The sequence below is a fragment of the Jaculus jaculus genome, chromosome 3 (assembly GCF_020740685.1).
Source record: "Jaculus jaculus isolate mJacJac1 chromosome 3, mJacJac1.mat.Y.cur, whole genome shotgun sequence".
In the NCBI taxonomy this organism is placed as follows: domain Eukaryota; kingdom Metazoa; phylum Chordata; class Mammalia; order Rodentia; family Dipodidae; genus Jaculus; species Jaculus jaculus.
Genome location: NC_059104.1, coordinates 130,023,532 through 130,042,750, shown reverse-complemented (window position 1 = coordinate 130,042,750; position 19,219 = coordinate 130,023,532). Strand labels below are relative to the sequence as shown.

At 56.7% G+C, this 19,219-nt stretch overlaps 1 long non-coding RNA gene and 11 other non-coding genes across 30 annotated transcripts in view; all 12 read left to right on the top strand.

The window, feature by feature from the left end:
• The window catches only part of LOC123459382, a 72,009-nt gene that overhangs the window by 7,131 nt on the left and 45,659 nt on the right, over positions 1-19,219 (top strand). For 12 of the 19 annotated variants that reach the window (XR_006636281.1, XR_006636282.1, XR_006636274.1 and 9 more), the window contains exons 2-7: positions 8,196-8,338; positions 9,487-9,629; positions 11,986-12,125; positions 13,918-14,056; positions 15,824-15,984; positions 18,776-18,918. This is a non-coding gene — a long non-coding RNA (uncharacterized LOC123459382). Of the gene's footprint in view, positions 1-1,404; positions 1,545-3,336; positions 3,476-5,242; positions 5,404-8,195; positions 8,339-9,486; positions 9,630-11,985; positions 12,126-13,917; positions 14,057-15,823; positions 15,985-18,775; positions 18,919-19,219 lie in introns of all 19 variants that reach the window. The other 7 variants (XR_006636272.1, XR_006636270.1, XR_006636271.1 and 4 more) reach the window with 6 other exon arrangements.
• Positions 1,790-1,883, top strand: LOC123459869. The gene has a single exon (XR_006636605.1). It is a non-coding gene; the product is annotated as a small nucleolar RNA SNORD116 (small nucleolar RNA).
• LOC123459860 lies at positions 3,739-3,831 on the top strand. The gene has a single exon (XR_006636596.1). It is a non-coding gene; the product is annotated as a small nucleolar RNA SNORD116 (small nucleolar RNA).
• Positions 5,570-5,664, top strand: LOC123459872. Its single transcript, XR_006636608.1, has one exon. It is a non-coding gene; the product is annotated as a small nucleolar RNA SNORD116 (small nucleolar RNA).
• Positions 6,877-6,969, top strand: LOC123459911. The gene has a single exon (XR_006636646.1). It is a non-coding gene; the product is annotated as a small nucleolar RNA SNORD116 (small nucleolar RNA).
• On the top strand, positions 8,523-8,613 carry LOC123459915. Its single transcript, XR_006636650.1, has one exon. It is a non-coding gene; the product is annotated as a small nucleolar RNA SNORD116 (small nucleolar RNA).
• LOC123459899 lies at positions 9,816-9,909 on the top strand. The gene has a single exon (XR_006636635.1). It is a non-coding gene; the product is annotated as a small nucleolar RNA SNORD116 (small nucleolar RNA).
• LOC123459868 lies at positions 12,371-12,464 on the top strand. Its single transcript, XR_006636604.1, has one exon. It is a non-coding gene; the product is annotated as a small nucleolar RNA SNORD116 (small nucleolar RNA).
• Positions 14,321-14,413, top strand: LOC123459859. The gene has a single exon (XR_006636595.1). It is a non-coding gene; the product is annotated as a small nucleolar RNA SNORD116 (small nucleolar RNA).
• LOC123459879 lies at positions 16,151-16,245 on the top strand. Its single transcript, XR_006636615.1, has one exon. It is a non-coding gene; the product is annotated as a small nucleolar RNA SNORD116 (small nucleolar RNA).
• LOC123459910 lies at positions 17,458-17,550 on the top strand. The gene has a single exon (XR_006636645.1). It is a non-coding gene; the product is annotated as a small nucleolar RNA SNORD116 (small nucleolar RNA).
• On the top strand, positions 19,103-19,193 carry LOC123459923. The gene has a single exon (XR_006636658.1). It is a non-coding gene; the product is annotated as a small nucleolar RNA SNORD116 (small nucleolar RNA).

The following is a 19,219-nucleotide window of genomic DNA, read 5'->3' as shown; positions in this document are numbered from 1 at the left end:
GTGTGCTCTTAGGTCTTCCAGGAAATTGAGTAGGACCTGGGCATGCTTGGCCATCGGTGTTCGCTTCGGGACCCTTGCTCTGGGAATGTGTGTGGTCCGTCATGGAAACTCCTTGTGGAAACTCCCGACAAGTTTGGTTGTGAGTCTCCAGATGACAGGGTCCCTAACGGCTCTTCCCACCGTGGGTGGGATCAGCTTGGCAGGTCTGCCAGGTTCCCCTTGCCTTCCAATCTGATGGCCATTAGAGTTCAAGACCACGGCTCCAGCTGTTGTGTCTTGATAGCTCCACTTGCCCACTGGGATTTCTTCTGGGGTCCACTCCATGCATGTGCTCTGTTGTTGATGGTTTGTGTGAGAAGAGTCCCCGGTGCTTTGAGGTTTTTGACTGTCCAGGTGGAGGAACTGTAGGCATCTCATTGATGGCTTTGGTCCAAGATCGCACCCTTATCCTGAGCCTGAGCCAGGATGTGCTGTCAGGGATTGAGTCCTGGTCTCCGCGCCCTTTAGACTTCAGTCACTTCCGGCCCAAGGTGCTTTCACTTTTGCGCATATGTGCAAGGCTCTTTGATTTGTCACACTTAGAGAGGTCTGTACCCGTCAGCCAAATCAAGAGAGTGCTCGGTGGGTGGCCTTCTCCCTGCATGAAAAGTTGGTCTTCATTTGCCACTGCAGGCCTCTGCCACCGGAGGGTGCCGTGTGCTTTGGGTCCTGGCCCGGCCGGCTGGTTTGTGGTCGGTGGCGGGCACGTGGTGGTTTGTGCCCACCCCTTTGTGGTAGGCCGATGGGTGTGACCTGAATGGAGCACTGGAGGTGACCTGGCTGTTGCTGGGTGGGGGATGGTAGAGAGGGCAGTGTGTCACACAAGGGCTGTAGACCTCCTGGTCCTGGGATCTTTTATTGGCGGATCTGTGGTTGAGCGGAAAGCTTGTCCAGAGTCCCAGTCTATTCATGGAACCGTGGATCCGTGAGGTTGCCCTAAGAAGCTAGTCGCTGTGGGCTGTGTTGAGGAGCCCTCAAAAGGATAAGTGTCAGGTGTCACTGGAGCTAAAGGCGTGTGGGTTTTACGGGGAAGCATTCCGGTTTGCAGGTGAAGGCATGCATGTTGGGAAGCACGTTGCATGGAGCTAAAGAGTGAATGGACTGGACAGGTTGGGGAAACCCCGAAAGACAAAGCGAGGCAGATGTAAGACAACCCAGGTGCACACCCCCTTGCCTCATCTAGCCGAGGAGATGGCAGATTCTCAATTATGCTCATAGCAGTACAGTGGGACAGTCCTGGGGAGGTCAGGTTTGGTCCCGCAGCTGAAGTGACCGAGACCCCACGGGACATCTTGACCTGGAGGCCACGGGCCCTGTGCCTCGGTCCTTTCCTCATGCATGCCTTGGCTCTGTATCCCCTGGCAGGCGCGTTCTGCGTGTGAGGCATGTTTTCACCTGTCCACGAAGCTGGACAAGCCCTTCTCTGATGCGGAGGCTTGTGATGGTGCTCTGTGCCCTGTGACCGGACCGATGTACACCGGGAGAATGGGTGGACTGATGTGCAGGTAAGTATGACACGAGGCTGTTACGCGTCTTGGTAGAGCTGCCATGGCAGGGATCACTGAGAAGCACTGAGAAGGCGTATTTAGTCCGGCCAGATGGCGTGGCAGTGGCATCTGTGGACTGGGCTGCCGGATGGGGCCAAAGTGCCCTGCCTGGGTGACGAAAGGATGGCTAGTTGGTGAGGGCCATGTTCAGGTTGCATAGGGACATGCTCCACCATCAGCTGGAAGCATATTCCAATGTGCTCGGATCGATGATGACTCCCAGCCAAACATTCCTTGGAAAAGCTGAACAAAATGAGTGAAAGCTCACTACCGTCGTTCTCATCGAGACTGAGGTCCAGCACACGGGGTCTCGGATGTGCTTTATGGAATCAGGCGCAGCTGCCTGATCCTCGACTACACCCACCACCAAGAGAGTCAGCATTCTGAAAGTTCCCTCCTCAGGGGCCGGCGGATCTCTTCTTAATGATGCGTTATTTGTGTGTGCTGGGCTGTGCGGGGCATATTTGATAGGGTTTTGTGGGCGGACATGGAGTCCCTATCAGCAGGCTAGGTCCACCACAGGGGAGGGAGCATGCAGATCTCTACATATCTTGGTGTTTTCACCGGTCCAAGATGCCACCGCTGTCCATGGCCAGGATGCACCCTGACGGGTGGAGGAGTGGGCTGCCCACTCCTGTGGTGTCAGCCCGCTCCGCATCCCGGGGCAGGGGCTCCGCCTGACAGTCTTCATGAACAACAGGATGGATTCAGTGTTCACTGAAAGGTGGAGCGACAGAAGGTTTGGGGGGCCCCGTGTGGCATGCTGTGCCTTATGCCCTGGAGTCTTGGGCAAATAGCGGTGAAGCCCATTGCCGAAGGCACCCTTTTGGGCAGTCACGTGAGCGCAGCCTGGGAAGGGTTTGGGTCTGCATGGAAGCGTTGATTGTAGTGCAGCTGTGGAGGGCTTTGAGAGTTGGCCGACTGACAGAGACCCTTGACTGTGAGCCCCACCGAGATAGTGTGGGGACGTTCTTTCTTGGGCCATTGCCTTGTCGGTGAGTGTGAAATATTGGCGTGCATTTGGTCACTGTAGGCCTGTGACATCCTATGGTTGCACTGGCCTTGACTCCTGCCCTCGGTTGCAGATTGGCGGTCAGCCTAGGGCCCTAGGTGGCTTGTGACCGGCACGTTGGTGTATGAACACGGCTGTGAAGTTCATGGAGCATTTGTGGTGGGCTGGCGGGATGTGCGTGCCAAAGAGCCATAGTGCCCCTGCTTCCGGGATCCTGTGTTGGTGGGGTCCGGGATGAGTGACAAGCATGTCCAGAGCCCGTGTCCAGTCATGGACCCATAAGCCTGTGATGTTATATACTAGAAACACAGTTGCTGCAGTCAGTGTTGAGAGGCACAGACAGGAACAGGGACACATGGCAGCGGAGATAAAGTCTTTTGTGCCTTGCAGGGAAGCATTTGGTTTTGCGTGTCAAGCAATGTGGTGCCTGGGACGTGTAGGCGGGAGAGTGAGGAGTCCGTGAGAGTCATGGAGTCTCTGGATGACCAATGGAGGCAGATGCAGGAAATGACAGGTGTTCTCCGTCACCACACCTTCCTCATGAGAAGCAGGTTGCCACCTTTATGCTCATAGCACAATGCCAGGACAGTCCCAGAGAGTCACAGGCAGGGCTGGAAGCTGTATAGGCCAAGAACTCACGGGGCATCGTGGCCTGGTGGCAGTGGCGGTGGCGGTGGCGCTGGTCCCTGTCCCTGGCCCTTTCCTCAAGTGTGCGTTGCCTTTGTGTCCTCCTGGCAGGGGAGCCCTGTGGAAGAGTCATGCCTTCAGGTCTCCATGAAGTTGGACTCCCCTTCTGCGATGCAGATGCACGCGACGCTGCGTTGAGCACTTTGACCGAATGCGGGAACCATGTGTGCACGGATGTCCTAGCGTGTAGGTAAGCTTGACGGGGGCAAGGTGTTGGGGTGATTGGTTTCTTGGTAGAGTGGTAGTGGCAGGGATCACTGAGCTTGACTGAGGAGGCGAACTTTGGCTGGGCCAGAACGGTTGGGTGGGGTGGTACCGAGGATGGGGCTATGGCGTGGGGTCACAGTGCACTCCTGGAATGCAGAAAGTGTAGCGACTTGGTGCTGCCAATGGCCCGATGCCAAGCTACCTTCCGTCCCCCTCCCTCAGCGGGAACCGTGTTGCAATGTGCTCGGATCGATGATGACTCCCACAAAAACATTCCTTGGAAAGCTGAACAAAATGAGTGAGAACTCAGCACCGTCGTTCTCATCGTGACTGAGGTCCAGCACATGGGATCCCTTAGGGCCTGACGGGATGGGCAAATCGGCCTCATTTCCCTGGCAGCTCGCCGGGTAGTTGTCCCTGGTTCATGTCGGGTGCCCTTGGAACCTGGTCCGGAAGTGTCCTGTGGTTCAACCTCGATTCCTCTAACTGCCTTTCGAGGAATTAGGGAACGTGATCACTCTGGGCACGGCCACTGGAGGCTCTTGGCACGTAGGTTGTCCTAGCACAGTGTCAGTCGCAATGGAAGGTGCCCGGGATGATTTCGGGGCCGGAAGGGTCTCAGACACATCAAGAGGGAGATGGAGCTCGGAAGGTACTGTTCAGGTAGGAAAGGAGGGCATCAGGTGCCGGGCTGGGCTCGGATCAAACTGAGACGAGGAACACGGGATGCTGACCCCAGGCAGCCCCCCCCCCCCCGGAGAAAGTGTGGTACTTGTCTCTCCCACGCCCTTCATGGGGGACCATCCAGCATGACACACATAGGATGAGGTGAGGTCTCCCGGGGCCTGTGGACATGAGGTCGTGCAGTAGAGATGAGTGACCTAGTCCGTTTGCTTCTGCTTGGTGATGCACAAGCATGTTACGCATCGCACTCCTACATGCGGGCGTGTGTGGGTGGTGGTGGCGTACACAGATGCGTGTTGATGGTGTTTTAAGGCAAGGAAATCATTATCCCCGGGTATGTACATATTTGCTTTGGTTTGATGCCATAGTTCAGATGCGATGGTGGAGGGGTCTCGGCATGCAGGTTCTCAGTGTTTTCCTAGTGTCTGTGCCTCCATGTTTTCTTGCTGTTCTCGGTTTGACACTTGAATGAACATCTGTCTTGCCTTTCCTTGGAGTGTGGGGACCCGCTGTGGAAGGTCAGAGCTGCACCCTTGTCTGTCGTGATAGGTGTACTTCCTGGGTGACCTTTTCCTGTGTTGCATTCACCGTTGACCAGTTAGCCTGCCCTTGAGAGTGAGAGGCTATACAGCGCCCTGTCCAGGTGTCTCCTGAGGGCACCAGTGTTATCTCTGTGTTCTTGATGGTTTCGGCTCCAAGCACCGCCCCGTATACCAGGCCCCTGTGAATGGCTCTCCATGGCAGTGGTGTGGGGTCAGAGAGAAGAGGGGGCTCACGTCACCTGACTTCTCCGGGGCTCATTCAATCTTTAGGGCTCTCTGTGCTCGTTAGGGTGCAGGCCGTGTTGGTGGAGTTCTCTGGTGTCTGGGTGTCAGGCAGGCCCTGCTGGTATGGTGTTGTGGGAAAGAACACGAGACAAGGCCTGCAGGCCATGGCCTCTTGGGCAGCACATGCACATAGGTACCAGTGGTCTCTTGTGCTTGTCGGGACTGCCTGACCGTTAGGCGGCGACTCGCGTACATCGTCCCTTTCCTCAGAGGAGCATCGCCTTCTGTTCTCCTGTCAGGGCCAGTTTCAGTGGAAGGGGTGCCTTCGGCTGTTCCGGAAATTCAATGGACCCTCCAGAGCTGCAGAGACCATAGATGGTGCGGTCTGCATGGTTACCTGAGGGGGGCGACCTCTGCCAAAGCCACAGCAGGCACGGAGGTAAGCATTGCACTGGTGAAGGTAAACAAGGTGTCCAGTGACCTGTGATGTGTTCCATGCCCGTAGCGCATGGTGCTTGAACCTTCAGCCGAGGGCGGTGGTGTCGTGCAGTGATGCAGAAAGCCTAGCGGCCAGGGATCCCGCCTACCTTGACCCTCGTACGTAAAGCGTGTAAAGCAGTGTGCTCGGATCGATGATGACCCCCCACAAAAACATTCCTTGGAAAAGCTGAACAAAATGAGTGAAAGCTCACTACCGTCGTTCTCATCGGGACTGAGGTCCAGCACATGGGGTCACGTAGGTGCTTTTGTGGCCAGCCACATCCGCCTCGTCTTCACACTCTACCCTCCATCAACACAGGCAGCCTTTTGAAGATTCCCTTCTTGGGGTCCCACCACATCTCTTCTCCAATGAAGAGTTAGTTGGGTGTGCTGGGCGCTGCGAGGCCCTTTTGACAGCATTGCGTGGGCAGGCTTGGGGTCCCTACCGTTCATCAAGTGCGCCGAGCAAGGCGGTGTATGTGCCACAGGTGGCATGGTCTTCAAATTGTTCCTTCACCAGGTGCCCGTATCTGGGGTCTGTCCTCTGGGCAGAAGGCATGCGCTACCCTCCACGTGGCCAGTGGTCCTGAGGACTCGCTGGCAGTCATGAGTCCAGCCCTGGGTGTGGAGATGTGTCATGCTCCATCCTGAAGCCACTCTGCTCATACGCGTGGTCGTGTGTGCACAGATGTAACCTTAGGTATGGCGGGGGCCACGGGGGCCTGTGGATTCCCTTGAGTAGGAATTGCCTCTGGGCAACCTCCTGTGATTGTCTCTGGTCTTCTAGGTTGGTTACTCGTACAAACCCCTGACAGTGTTTGTGGCCAGTCTCATGAGGACCACGGCCTGCTGGGTGGCTCCTGCCGATCATGAGATCAGCCCGCTGGATCTCGCACACGGCACTTGTGTTAACATTTGATGGCTATTCACGCTCAACAGAGGCAGCTGCGCGTGTTGCGTCTTGAGGGTGAACAGGCCTTCTTGGGTTTGTATTGGGCTCCACTCACCGTTTTTAGTTCTTTGTTGGGAGTTTGAGAGAGAAAAGCCCCTACTGCTTTGAGGGTGTTGACTATGTGGAATGCATGATTCATCTCTCCATGACTTCAGGGCCCCCTGTCCCGTGTGGAGGCACGCGTTTGTGTGCCGAGGACTTTGTCCCAACCTGGGCACCCGTGAGCATGGATGGCCTAGTGTGCGGGTAACCCTGACGTGGGGCAGGGCGTCAGGGCGTTTTGAGTCTTGGTAGGGAGTTAAGGACAGGGGACACTGAGGACCACTGAGCAGGCAAAGTTTGGCACGGCCCGTGTGTGTGGTGTTGGTTTCATGAATCGGGTGGTTCGGTGGGCCACGGCGCACATCTGGATGATCAAAGGCTTGCTACTCGCTGCTGGGAAGGGCCAGATGCCGTGGAAACTTCCTACACACTGAGCTGGTAGTGAGTTCCAATGTGCTCGGCTCCACGGTGACTCCCACAAAAACGTTCCTGAGAAAGCTGAACCAAACGAGCGAGAGGTCGGCAGTGTCGTCCTCACCGTGACCGAGGTCCAGCACACAGGGTCCCATCGGTGCTTTGGAGACTCCTCATGCAGCTGGGTCCTTGGAGAGTGCCAGGCATATTCATAATCGCCTATGAAAATTTCAGGCCAGGTGTCTCAGTGATACACACCGGGAGACCAAGGAAGGAAGGTGCCTCTGAGACAGGAATTGAGGGCTTCGGGGCCTGGGCCCGGATCCCCTTTACGCTGGGAAGAGGAAAAGGGACTCTGCTCCGGGCAAACATCTGTTGAGCCCGTGAAATGTATCTCCCCAGCAGCCCTTCGCCAGATACCCTCCAGCATCAGGCTCATAGGATGTGTTGAGGTCTGACCGGGGCTGTGGTCTTGAGGTCTTGGTGCGGAGTTGGGTGACCTTGGCCCTTTTCTGCAGCTTCTCAACGCACCCACGTGTTACACATCCCGCTCTTTCGTGTGCACATACAGGCGCCTTTTCATTTACAATGGCGTAGATAAAAGCTTAGAGCCGTGTGTCAGTAGGATTGCTTCGGTGTGATGTGATGCCATAGCTCAGATGTGACAGTGGTCAGGTCTGTGCGTGGTTCTTTTCTGCCTGATTTAGTGTGAAGCATGCCCCCACACTGTCCTGCTGATGTTGGTTGGACGCAGGTTGATGAGCTGGCTGAGTTGTCCTTGCCTTGGTCTTTAGGGACACATCCTGGAAGGAGAGCTGCATGCTTGGCTCTCGCGACAGGGGCACGGCACCCATTTCCTTGGCCGGTGTTGCGTTCACAGTTGAGCAGCTCTCATGACCTTAGGAGTGAGAGGGATCCCAAGCCCTGTGGGACTTGCCTCCTGAGCGCAACAGTGCTGCCTCTGTGTGGTCGCTAGTTTTGACTGGGAGCTCCTCCCCATTGACGACCTCATTTGGAATGCGCCTATTGGGCGGGCTACTGTGCTGACAGAGAACCTGGAGCTCAAGCCACCTAATGTCGTGGGTACTGAGACAGTCCTTTAGGATCCTTTACGATGTGCACGTTGGAGTTCGGAGGTGCCCATTGAGTTCTCTGGCATTTGTGGGATAGACAGACACCTGCTGCTGTGGTGCAGTGGGACACTGCGAGAGACTAGGACGGCAGGCCGTGCCCCCTGTGGACAGCGTGTGCACATGTGGACCCGAAGGCTCCCTGTGACTGCCAGGCCTGTGTGGCCTTGGGGCCAGGACCTGGGTGCGTCACCGTTTTGCTCCCGTGGGCCTCAAGTTGTGTTCTCCCGGCAGGGGGGGTTTCAGTGCAAGGGGCGGCCTCTGCCGCCCAGGAAGTTGGAGGAACTCATCTCCAGAAGTGCAGAGGCCTGTGAAGGTGCGGTCTGCGTCATGTCCCCAGGATGGCACCCTGTGCAGCTGTAGGACATAGAAGGGAGGTAAGCAAGTCATTGGCCGAGGTTCGCAAGCTCACCAGTCACCGGGGATGTGTTCCATGCCCCGAGTGCACAGTGCCTGCACGTTCCTCAAGAGTGTTCGTGAAGCTGTGTCCCGGGTGCAGAAAGACTAGTGGCCAGGGATCCGGCCCATGTTGACTCATGTAAGACGCTTTCCAGTGTGCTCGGATCGATGATGACTCCCACCAACCATGTCCCGGAAGCTGAACAAAATGAGTGAGAGCTCACACTCTTCGTTCTCATCGTGACTGAGGTCCAGCACATGGGGTCACGTAGGTGCTCGATGCACCAGGCACATATCCTGCTCATTCCCCTTCACCTGCCACAAAGGGAGGCAGCATCGTGGAAGATATCTTCAAGGGGTCCACAGTTTGCTTGGGTTTTCTGGGCAGTGTGAGCCTTGTTTGCCAGCATAGTAAAGGCAGGCTGCGAGTCCCTACCAATAGGCAAGTACGGCCACGTGGGGGGTGTGAGTGTACAGCAGCTAGCCCCGGGAGTGCAAACCGTGCTGCCCTGTGCACACAGCTGATCTCGGCACAGGCCCAGTGAACAAAGATAGCCCCATGCGCTGGCGCCATGGTGCATCTCCTGAGTCAGGCAGCCAGGGAGCCCTTGGGCAGCTCAGGGAAAGTCTCGCGAGACCGGTTGGCATAGCAGATAGCAGGCTGACGAGCAGATCAGGATGGGAATGAGTGAACTTGTCACAGTGTAGCAGTGCATTGCCTGGTGGGGAAAATATACCTTCACCAGGGCCTCGATGCTGTGGGCTGCCTTCTGGGCAGCAAGCATTCATTACCATCCATGTCGCCAGTGGTCCTAACGAGCAGCTGGCCGTTCAGTTGGTGGACCAACACTGGGTGTAGAGACGTCTCGTGCCTCAGGCCTGTCCACCACGGTGCTCATACCCACGGGTCTGAGTGCATAGCCGTACCCTCGGGTGTTGCAGGAGATCTAGGAGGACCTGTGCGTAGTATGACACAGGTGTTTGCTTTTGGACACATCCTCTGGGACTGTCTGTTGGGAAGCCTCGGGGCTCATTGTGCCTCCCAGGTCTGCACGGCCTTGGGCCGGGGCTCCATGTGCCTGGTGCTTTGACTCAGAAGGTGTCTCGCCTTGTGTTCCCATTTCAGGGGAATTTTCAGTGGAAGGAGTGGCTGCAGCCGCCCGGGAAGTTGGGTCAGCTCATCTCCAGGCCTGCCGAGGCCTGAGAAGGGGCGGCATGCATCATGATCCCATGGTGCCACCCTGTGCTCACGGAAGACAATGTACGGAGGTAAGTTCTGCCCTGGCCAAGGGACCGAAGGTCACCAGTCACCGGGGCGGCGTTCCGTGCCCTGAGTGCACGCTATTGCCTGTTCCTCGCCACCGCGGAGACGCCGTCTCTTGGAGGCTGCAAGTCTAGTGACCAGGGATCACGCCTGTTGATGTTGACCCACGTAAAATGCATTTCAGTGTGCTCGGATCGATGATGACTCCCAAAACTCCATGTCCCGGAAAAGCTGAACAAAATGAGTGAGAGCTCACACTCCTCGTTCTCATCGAGACTGAGGTCCAGCACATGGGGTCACGTAGGTGCTTTATGTACCAGTCACATATCCTGGTCATTACCCTTCACCCACCACCAAAGGAGGCAGCATGCTGACAGATGTTTTTAAGGGGGGCACAGGTTACTTGAGTTTTCTGGGCAGCATGAGGCCTGTTTGCCACAGTACTGTGGGTAGGCTGGGAGTCCCTGACAATACGCAAGGTTGCCCCGTGTGGAATGAGCCTGCGGCGGTCAGGCCCTGGAGAGCGCGCCACTCGTGCCTGTGCGCTCAGCTGATCTAGCCACATACCTATCCAGTGACTGCAGGTAGCCTCATGCACTGGGACCCTGGTGCGTGTCCACAGTAAGGCAGCCTGGGAGGCAATGGTCAGCACAGGGCAATTGTGGCAAGACTTCTCGTGACAGCAGGAACCAGGCTGACCTGCAGACCAGAATCGGAGTGGGTGTACTTGTGAGAGACTGGCGTTGCATTGCCTGGTGTGGCAAGCATTCCAACACCGGGGTTCTTTTGTCTTGGTGTGTCTTCCGGGAAGGAAGCATGCTTTCTCAGCCATGTGTCCAGTAGTCCTAATGTACAGCTGGCAGTGAGTGGTCCACCACTGGGTATAGAGATGTCTCATGCTCAAGGCCTCACTACCACAATGCTGCTCCCCGCGGGCCTCGCTGTACGTGCGTAGGTGTGCTCTTAGGTCTTCCAGGAAATCGAGTAGGACCTGGGCGTGCTTGGCCATCGGCGTTGGCTTCGGGACCCTTGCTGTGGGAATGTGTGGGGTCCGGCATGGAAACTCCTTGTGGAAACTCCCGACAAGTTTGGTTGTGAGTCTCCAGATGACAGGGGCCCCAACGGCTCTTCCCACCGAGGGTGGGATCAGCTTGGCAGGTCTGCCAGGTTCCCCTTGCCTTCCAATCTGATGGCCATTAGAGTTCAAGACCACGGCTCCAGCTGTTGTGTCTTGATGGCTCCACTTGCCCACTGGGATTTCTTCTGGGGTCCACTCCATGCATGTGCTCTGTTGTTGATGGTTTGTGTGAGAAGAGTCCCCGGTGCTTTGAGGTTTTTGACTGTCCAGGTGGAGGACCTGTAGGCATCTCCTTGTTGGCTTTGGTCCAAGATCGCAGCCTTCTCCTGAGCCTGAGCCAGGATGTGCTGTCAGGGATTGAGGCCTGGGCTCCGCGCCTTTTAGACTTCAGTCACTTCCGGCCCAAGGTGCTTTCACTTTTGCGCATATGTGCAAGGCTCTTTGATTTGTCACACTCAGAGAGGTCTGTGCCCGTCAGCCAAATCAAGAGAGTGCTCGGTGGGTGGCCTTCTCCCTGCATGAAAAGTTGGTCTTCCATTTGCCACTGCAGGCCTGTGCCACCGGAGGGTGCCGCGGGCTTTGGGTCCTGGCCCGGCCGGCCGGTTTGTGGTCGGTGGCGGGCCCGTGGTGGTTTGCGCCCACCCCTTTGGGGTAGGCCCTTGGGTGTGACCTGAATGGAGCATTTGAGGTGACCTGGCTGTTGCCGGGAGGGGGCTGGTAGAGAGGGCAGTGTGTCAGACAAGGGCTGTAGACCTCCTGGTCCTGGGATCTTTTATTGGCGGATCTGTGGATGAGCGGAAAGCTTGTGCAGAGTCCCTGTCTAGTCATGGACCCATAGATCCGTGAGGTTGCCCTACGAAGCTGGTCGCTGTGGGCTGTGTTGAGGAGCCCTCGAAAGGATAAGTGTCAGGTGTCACTGGAGCTAAAGGCGTGTGGGTTTTGCGGGGAAGCATTCCGGTTTGCAGGTGAAGGCATGCGTGTTGGGCAGCACGTTGTGTGGAGCTAAAGAGTGAATGGACTGGGCGGGTTGGGGAAACTCCGAAAGACAAAGCGAGGCAGATGTAAGACAACCCAGATGCGCTCCCCCTTGCCTCATCTAGCCGAGGAGATGGCAGGTTCTCATTTATGCTCATAGCAGTACGGTGGGACAGTCCTGGGGAGGTCAGGTTTGGTCCCGCAGCTGAAGTGACAGAGACCCCACGGGACATCTTGACCGGGAGGCCACGGGCCCTGTGCCTCGGTCCTTTCCTCAAGCATGCCTTGGCTCTGTATCCCCCTGGCAGGCGCGTTCAGCATGTGAGGCATGTTTTCACCTGTCCACGAAGCTGGACAAGCCCTTCTCTGACGCGGAGGCTTGTGATGGTGCTCTGAGCCCTGTGACCGAAGCGACGTGCACCGGGAGCACGGGTGGACTGATGTGCAGGTAAGTATGACATGGGGCTGTTGCACGTCTTGGTAGAGCTGCCATGGCAGGGGTCACTGAGATGCGGTGAGAAGGCGTATGTAGTCCGGCCAGATGGCGTGGCGGTGGCATCTGTGGACTGGGCTGCCGGATGGGGCCCAAGTGCCCTGCCTGGGTGACGAAAGGATGGCTAGTCGGTGAGGGCCATGTTCAGGTTGCGTGGGGACATGCTCCACACTCAGCTGGAAGCATATTCCAATGTGCTCGGATCGATGATGACTCCCAGCCAAACATTCCTTGGAAAAGCTGAACAAAATGAGTGAAAGCTCACTACCGTCGTTCTCATCGAGACTGAGGTCCAGCACACGGGGTCTCGGATGTGCTTTATGGAATCAGGCGCAGCTGCCTGATCCTCGACTACACCCACCACCAAGAGAGTCAGCATTCTGAAAGTTCCCTCCTCAGGGGCCGGCGGATCTCTTCTTAATGATGCGTTATTTGTGTGTGCTGGGCTGTGCGGGGCATATTTGATAGGGTTTTGTGGGCGGACATGGAGTCCCTATCAGCAGGCTAGGTCCACCACAGGGGAGGGAGCATGCAGATCTCTACATATCTTGGTGTTTTCACCGGTCCAAGATGCCACCGCTGTCCATGGCCAGGATGCACCCTGACGGGTGGAGGAGTGGGCTGCCCACTCCTGTGGTGTCAGCCCGCTCCGCATCCCGGGGCAGGGGCTCCGCCTGACAGTCTTCATGAACAACAGGATGGATTCAGTGTTCACTGAAAGGTGGAGCGACAGAAGGTTTGGGGGGCCCCGTGTGGCATGCTGTGCCTTATGCCCTGGAGTCTTGGGCAAATAGCGGTGAAGCCCATTGCCGAAGGCACCCTTTTGGGCAGTCACGTGAGCGCAGCCTGGGAAGGGTTTGGGTCTGCATGGAAGCGTTGATTGTAGTGCAGCTGTGGAGGGCTTTGAGAGTTGGCCGACTGACAGAGACCTTTGACTGTGAGCCCCACCGAGATAGTGTGGGGACGTTCTTTCTTGGGCCATTGCCTTGTCGGTGAGTGTGAAATATTGGCGTGCATTTGGTCACTGTAGGCCTGTGACATCCTATGGTAGCACTGGCCTTGACTCCTGGCCTCGGTTGCAGATTGGCGGTCAGCCTAGGGCCCTAGGTGGCTTGTGACCGGCACGTTGGTGTATGAACACGGCTGTGAAGTTCATGGAGCATTTGTGGTGGGCTGGCGGGATGTGCGTGCCAAAGAGCCATAGTGCCCCTGCTTCCGGGATCCTGTGTTGGTGTGGTCCGGGATGAGTGACAAGCATGTCCAGAGCCCGTGTCCAGTCATGGACCCATAAGCCCGTGATGTTATATACTAGAAACACAGTTGCTGCAGTCAGTGTTGAGAGGCACAGGCAGGAACAGGGACACATGGCAGCGGAGATAAAGTCTTTTGTGCCTTGCAGGGAAGCATTTGGTTTTGCGTGTCAAGCAATGTGGTGCCTGGGACGTGTAGGCGGGAGAGTGAGGAGTCCGTGAGAGTCATGGAGTCTCTGGATGACCAAGGGAGGCAGATGCAGGAAATGACAGGTGTTCTCCGTCACCACACCTTCCTCATGAGAAGCAGGTTGCCACCTTTATGCTCATAGCACAATGCCAGGACAGTCCCAGAGAGTCACAGGCAGGGCTGGAAGCTGTATAGGCCAAGAACTCACGGGGCATCGTGGCCTGGTGGCAGTGGCGGTGGCGGTGGCGCTGGTCCCTGTCCCTGGCCCTTTCCTCAAGTGTGCGTTGCCTTTGTGTCCTCCTGGCAGGGGAGCCCTGTGGAAGAGTCATGCCTTCAGGTCTCCATGAAGTTGGACTCCCCTTCTGCGATGCAGATGCACGCGACGCTGCGTTGAGCACTTTGACCGAATGCGGGCACCATGTGTGCACGGATGTCCTAGCGTGTAGGTAAGCTTGACGGGGGCAAGGTGTTGGGGTGATTGGTTTCTTGGTAGAGTGGTAGTGGCAGGGATCACTGAGCTTGACTGAGGAGGCGAACTTTGGCTGGGCCAGAACGGTTGGGTGGGGTGGTACCGAGGATGGGGCTATGGCGTGGGGTCACAGTGCACTCCTGGAATGCAGAAAGTGTAGCGACTTGGTGCTGCCAATGGCCCGATGCCAAGCTACCTTCCGTCCCCCTCCCTCAGCGGGAACCGTGTTGCCAATGTGCTCGGATCGATGATGACTCCCACAAAAACATTCCTTGGAAAGCTGAACAAAATGAGTGAGAACTCAGCACCGTCGTTCTCATCGTGACTGAGGTCCAGCACATGGGATCCCTTAGGGCCTGACGGGATGGGCAAATCGGCCTCATTTCCCTGGCAGCTCGCCGGGTAGTTGTCCCTGGTTCATGTCGGGTGCCCTTGGAACCTGGTCCGGAAGTGTCCTGTGGTTCAACCTCGATTCCTCTAACTGCCTTTCGAGGAATTAGGGAACGTGATCACTCTGGGCACGGCCACTGGAGGCTCTTGGCACGTAGGTTGTCCTAGCACAGTGTCAGTCGCAATGGAAGGTGCCCGGGATGATTTCGGGGCCGGAAGGGTCTCAGACACATCAAGAGGGAGATGGAGCTCGGAAGGTTCTGTTCAGGTAGGAAAGGAGGGCATCAGGTGCCGGGCTGGGCTCGGATCAAACTGAGACGAGGAACACGGGATGCTGACCCCAGGCAGCCCCCCCCCCCCGGAGAAAGTGTGGTACTTGTCTCTCCCACGCCCTTCATGGGGGACCATCCAGCATGACACACATAGGATGAGGTGAGGTCTCCCGGGGCCTGTGGACATGAGGTCGTGCAGTAGAGATGAGTGACCTAGTCCGTTTGCTTCTGCTTGGTGATGCACAAGCATGTTACGCATCGCACTCCTACATGCGGGCGTGTGTGGGTGGTGGTGGCGTACACAGATGCGTGTTGATGGTGTTTTAAGGCAAGGAAATCATTATCCCCGGGTATGTACATATTTGCTTTGGTTTGATGCCATAGTTCAGATGCGATGGTGGAGGGGTCTCGGCATGCAGGTTCTCAGTGTTTTCCTAGTGTCTGTGCCTCCATGTTTTCTTGCTGTTCTCGGTTTGACACTTGAATGAACATCTGTCTTGCCTTTCCTTGGAGTGTGGGGACCCGCTGTGGAAGGTCAGAGCTGCACCCTTGTCTGTCGTGATAGGTGTACTTCCTGGGTGACCTTTTCCTGTGTTGCATTCACCGTTGACCAGTTAGCGTGCCCTTGAGAGTGAGAGGCTATACAGCGCCCTGTCCAGGTGTCTCCTGAGGGCACCAGTGTTATCTCTGTGTTCTTGATGGTTTCGGCTCCAAGCACCGCCCCGTATACCAGGCCCCTGTGAATGGCTCTCCATGGCAGTGGTGTGGGGTCAGAGAGAAGAGGGGGCTCACGTCACCTGACTTCTCCGGGGCTCATTCAATCTTTAGGGCTCTCTGTGCTCGTTAGGGTGCAGGCCGTGTTGGTGGAGTTCTCTGGTGTCTGGGTGTCAGGCAGGCCCTGCTGGTATGGTGTTGTGGGAAAGAACACGAGACAAGGCCTGCAGGCCATGGCCTCTTGGGCAGCACATGCACATAGGTACCAGTGGTCTCTTGTGCTTGTCGGGACTGCCTGACCGTTAGGCGGCGACTCGCGTACATCGTCCCTTTCCTCAGAGGAGCATCGCCTTCTGTTCTCCTGTCAGGGCCAGTTTCAGTGGAAGGGGTGCCTTCGGCTGTTCCGGAAATTCAATGGACCCTCCAGAGCTGCAGAGACCATAGATGGTGCGGTCTGCATGGTTACCTGAGGGGGGCGACCTCTGCCAAAGCCACAGCAGGCACGGAGGTAAGCATTGCACTGGTGAAGGTAAACAAGGTGTCCAGTGACCTGTGATGTGTTCCATGCCCGTAGCGCATGGTGCTTGAACCTTCAGCCGAGGGCGGTGGTGTCGTGCAGTGATGCAGAAAGCCTAGCGGCCAGGGATCCCGCCTACCTTGACCCTCGTACGTAAAGCGTGTAAAGCAATGTGCTCGGATCGATGATGACCCCCCACAAAAACATTCCTTGGAAAAGCTGAACAAAATGAGTGAAAGCTCACTACCGTCGTTCTCATCGTGACTGAGGTCCAGCACATGGGGTCACGTAGGTGCTTTTGTGGCCAGCCACATCCGCCTCGTCTTCACACTCTACCCTCCATCAACACAGGCAGCCTTTTGAAGATTCCCTTCTTGGGGTCCCACCACATCTCTTCTCCAATGAAGAGTTAGTTGGGTGTGCTGGGCGCTGCGAGGCCCTTTTGACAGCATTGGGTGGGCAGGCTTGGAGTCCCTACCGTTCATCAAGTGCGCCGAGCAAGGCGGTGTATGTGCCACAGGTGGCATGGTCTTCAAATTGTTCCTTCACCAGGTGCCCGTATCTGGGGTCTGTCCTCTGGGCAGAAGGCATTCCCTACCCTCCACGTGGCCAGTGGTCCTGAGGACTCGCTGGCAGTCATGAGTCCAGCCCTGGGTGTGGAGATGTGTCATGCTCCATCCTGAAGCCACTCTGCTCATACGCGTGGTCGTGTGTGCACAGATGTAACCTTAGGTATGGCGGGGGCCACGGGGGCCTGTGGATGCCCTTGAGTAGGAATTGCCTCTGGGCAACCTCCTGTGATTGTCTCTGGTCTTCTAGGTTGGTTACTCGTACAAACCCCTGACAGTGTTTGTGGCCAGTCTCATGAGGACCACGGCCTGCTGGGTGGCTCCTGCCGATCATGAGATCAGCCCGCTGGATCTCGCACACGGCACTTGTGTTAACATTTGATGGCTATTCACGCTCAACAGAGGCAGCTGCGCGTGTTGCGTCTTGAGGGTGAACAGGCCTTCTTGGGTTTGTATTGGGCTCCACTCACCGTTTTTAGTTCTTTGTTGGGAGTTTGAGAGAGAAAAGCCCCTACTGCTTTGAGGGTGTTGACTATGTGGAATGCATGATTCATCTCTCCATGACTTCAGGGCCCCCTGTCCCGTGTGGAGGCACGCGTTTGTGTGCCGAGGACTTTGTCCCAACCTGGGCACCCGTGAGCATGGATGGCCTAGTGTGCGGGTAACCCTGACGTGGGGCAGGGCGTCAGGGCGTTTTGAGTCTTGGTAGGGAGTTAAGGACAGGGGACACTGAGGACCACTGAGCAGGCAAAGTTTGGCACGGCCCGTGTGTGTGGTGTTGGTTTCATGAATCGGGTGGTTCGGTGGGCCACGGCGCACATCTGGATGATCAAAGGCTTGCTACTCGCTGCTGGGAAGGGCCAGATGCCGTGGAAACTTCCTACACACTGAGCTGGTAGTGAGTTCCAATGTGCTCGGCTCCACGGTGACTCCCACAAAAACGTTCCTGAGAAAGCTGAACCAAACGAGCGAGAGGTCGGCAGTGTCGTCCTCACCGTGACCGAGGTCCAGCACACAGGGTCCCATCGGTGCTTTGGAGACTCCTCATGCAGCTGGGTCCTTGGAGAGTGCCAGGCATATTCATAATCGCCTATGAAAATTTCAGGCCAGGTGTCTCAGTGATACACACAGGGAGACCAAGGAAGGAAGGTGCCTCTGAGACAGGAATTGAGGGCTTCGGGGCCTGGGCCCGGATCCCCTTTACGCTGGGAAGAGGAAAAGGGACTCTGCTCCGGGCAAACATCTGTTGAGCCCGTGAAATGTATCTCCCCAGCAGCCCTTCGCCAGATACCCTCCAGCATCAGGCTCATAGGATGTGTTGAGGTCTGACCGGGGCTGTGGTCTTGAGGTCTTGGTGCGGAGTTGGGTGACCTTGGCCCTTTTCTGCAGCTTCTCAACGCACCCACGTGTTACACATCCCGCTCTTTCGTGTGCACGTACAGGCGCCTTTTCATTTACAATGGCGTAGATAAAAGCTTAGAGCCGTGTGTCAGTAGGATTGCTTCGGTGTGATGTGATGCCATAGCTCAGATGTGACAGTGGTCAGGTCTGTGCGTGGTACTTTTCTGCCTGATTTAGTGTGAAGCATGCCCCCACACTGTCCTGCTGATGTTGGTTGGACGCAGGTTGATGAGCTGGCTGAGTTGTCCTTGCCTTGGTCTTTAGGGACACATCCTGGACGGAGAGCTGCACGCTTGGCTCTCGCGACAGGGGCACGGCAACCATTTCCTTGGCTGGTGTTGCATTCACAGTTGAGCAGCTCGCATGACCTTAGGAGTGAGAGGGATCCCAAGCCCTGTGGGACTTGCCTCCTGAGCGCAACAGTGCTGCCTCTGTGTGGTCGCTAGTTTTGACTGGGAGCTCCTCCCCATTGACGACCTCATTTGGAATGCGCCTATTGGGCGGGCTACTGTGCTGACAGAGAACCTGGAGCTAAGCCACCTAATGTCGTGGGTACTGGGACAGTCCTTTAGGATCCTTTACGATGTGCACGTTGGAGTTCGGAGGCGCCCATTGAGTTCTCTGGCATTTGTGGGATAGACAGACACCTGCTGGTGTGGTGCAGTGGGACACTGCGAGAGACTAGGACGGCAGGCCGTGCCCCCTGTGGACAGCGTGTGCACATGTGGACCCGAAGGCTCCCTGTGACTGCCAGGCCTGTGTGGCCTTGGGGCCAGGACCTGGGTGCGTCACCGTTTTGCTCCCGTGGGCCTCAAGTTGTGTTCTCCCGGCAGGGGGGGTTTCAGTGCAAGGGGCGGCCTCTGCCGCCCAGGAAGTTGGAGGAACTCATCTCCAGAAGTGCAGAGGCCTGTGAAGGTGCGGTCTGCGTCATGTCCCCAGGATGGCACCCTGTGCAGCTGTAGGACATAGAAGGGAGGTAAGCAAGTCATTGGCCGAGGTACGCAAGCTCACCAGTCACCGGGGATGTGTTCCATGCCCCGAGTGCACAGTGCCTGCACGTTCCTCAAGAGTGTTCGTGAAGCTGTGTCCCGGGTGCAGAAAGACTAGTGGCCAGGGATCCGGCCCATGTTGACTCATGTAAGACGCATTCCAGTGTGCTCGGATCGATGATGACTCCCACCAACCATGTCCCGGAAGCTGAAAAAAATGAGTGAGAGCTCACACTCTTCGTTCTCATCGTGACTGAGGTCCAGCACATGGGGTCACGTAGGTGCTCG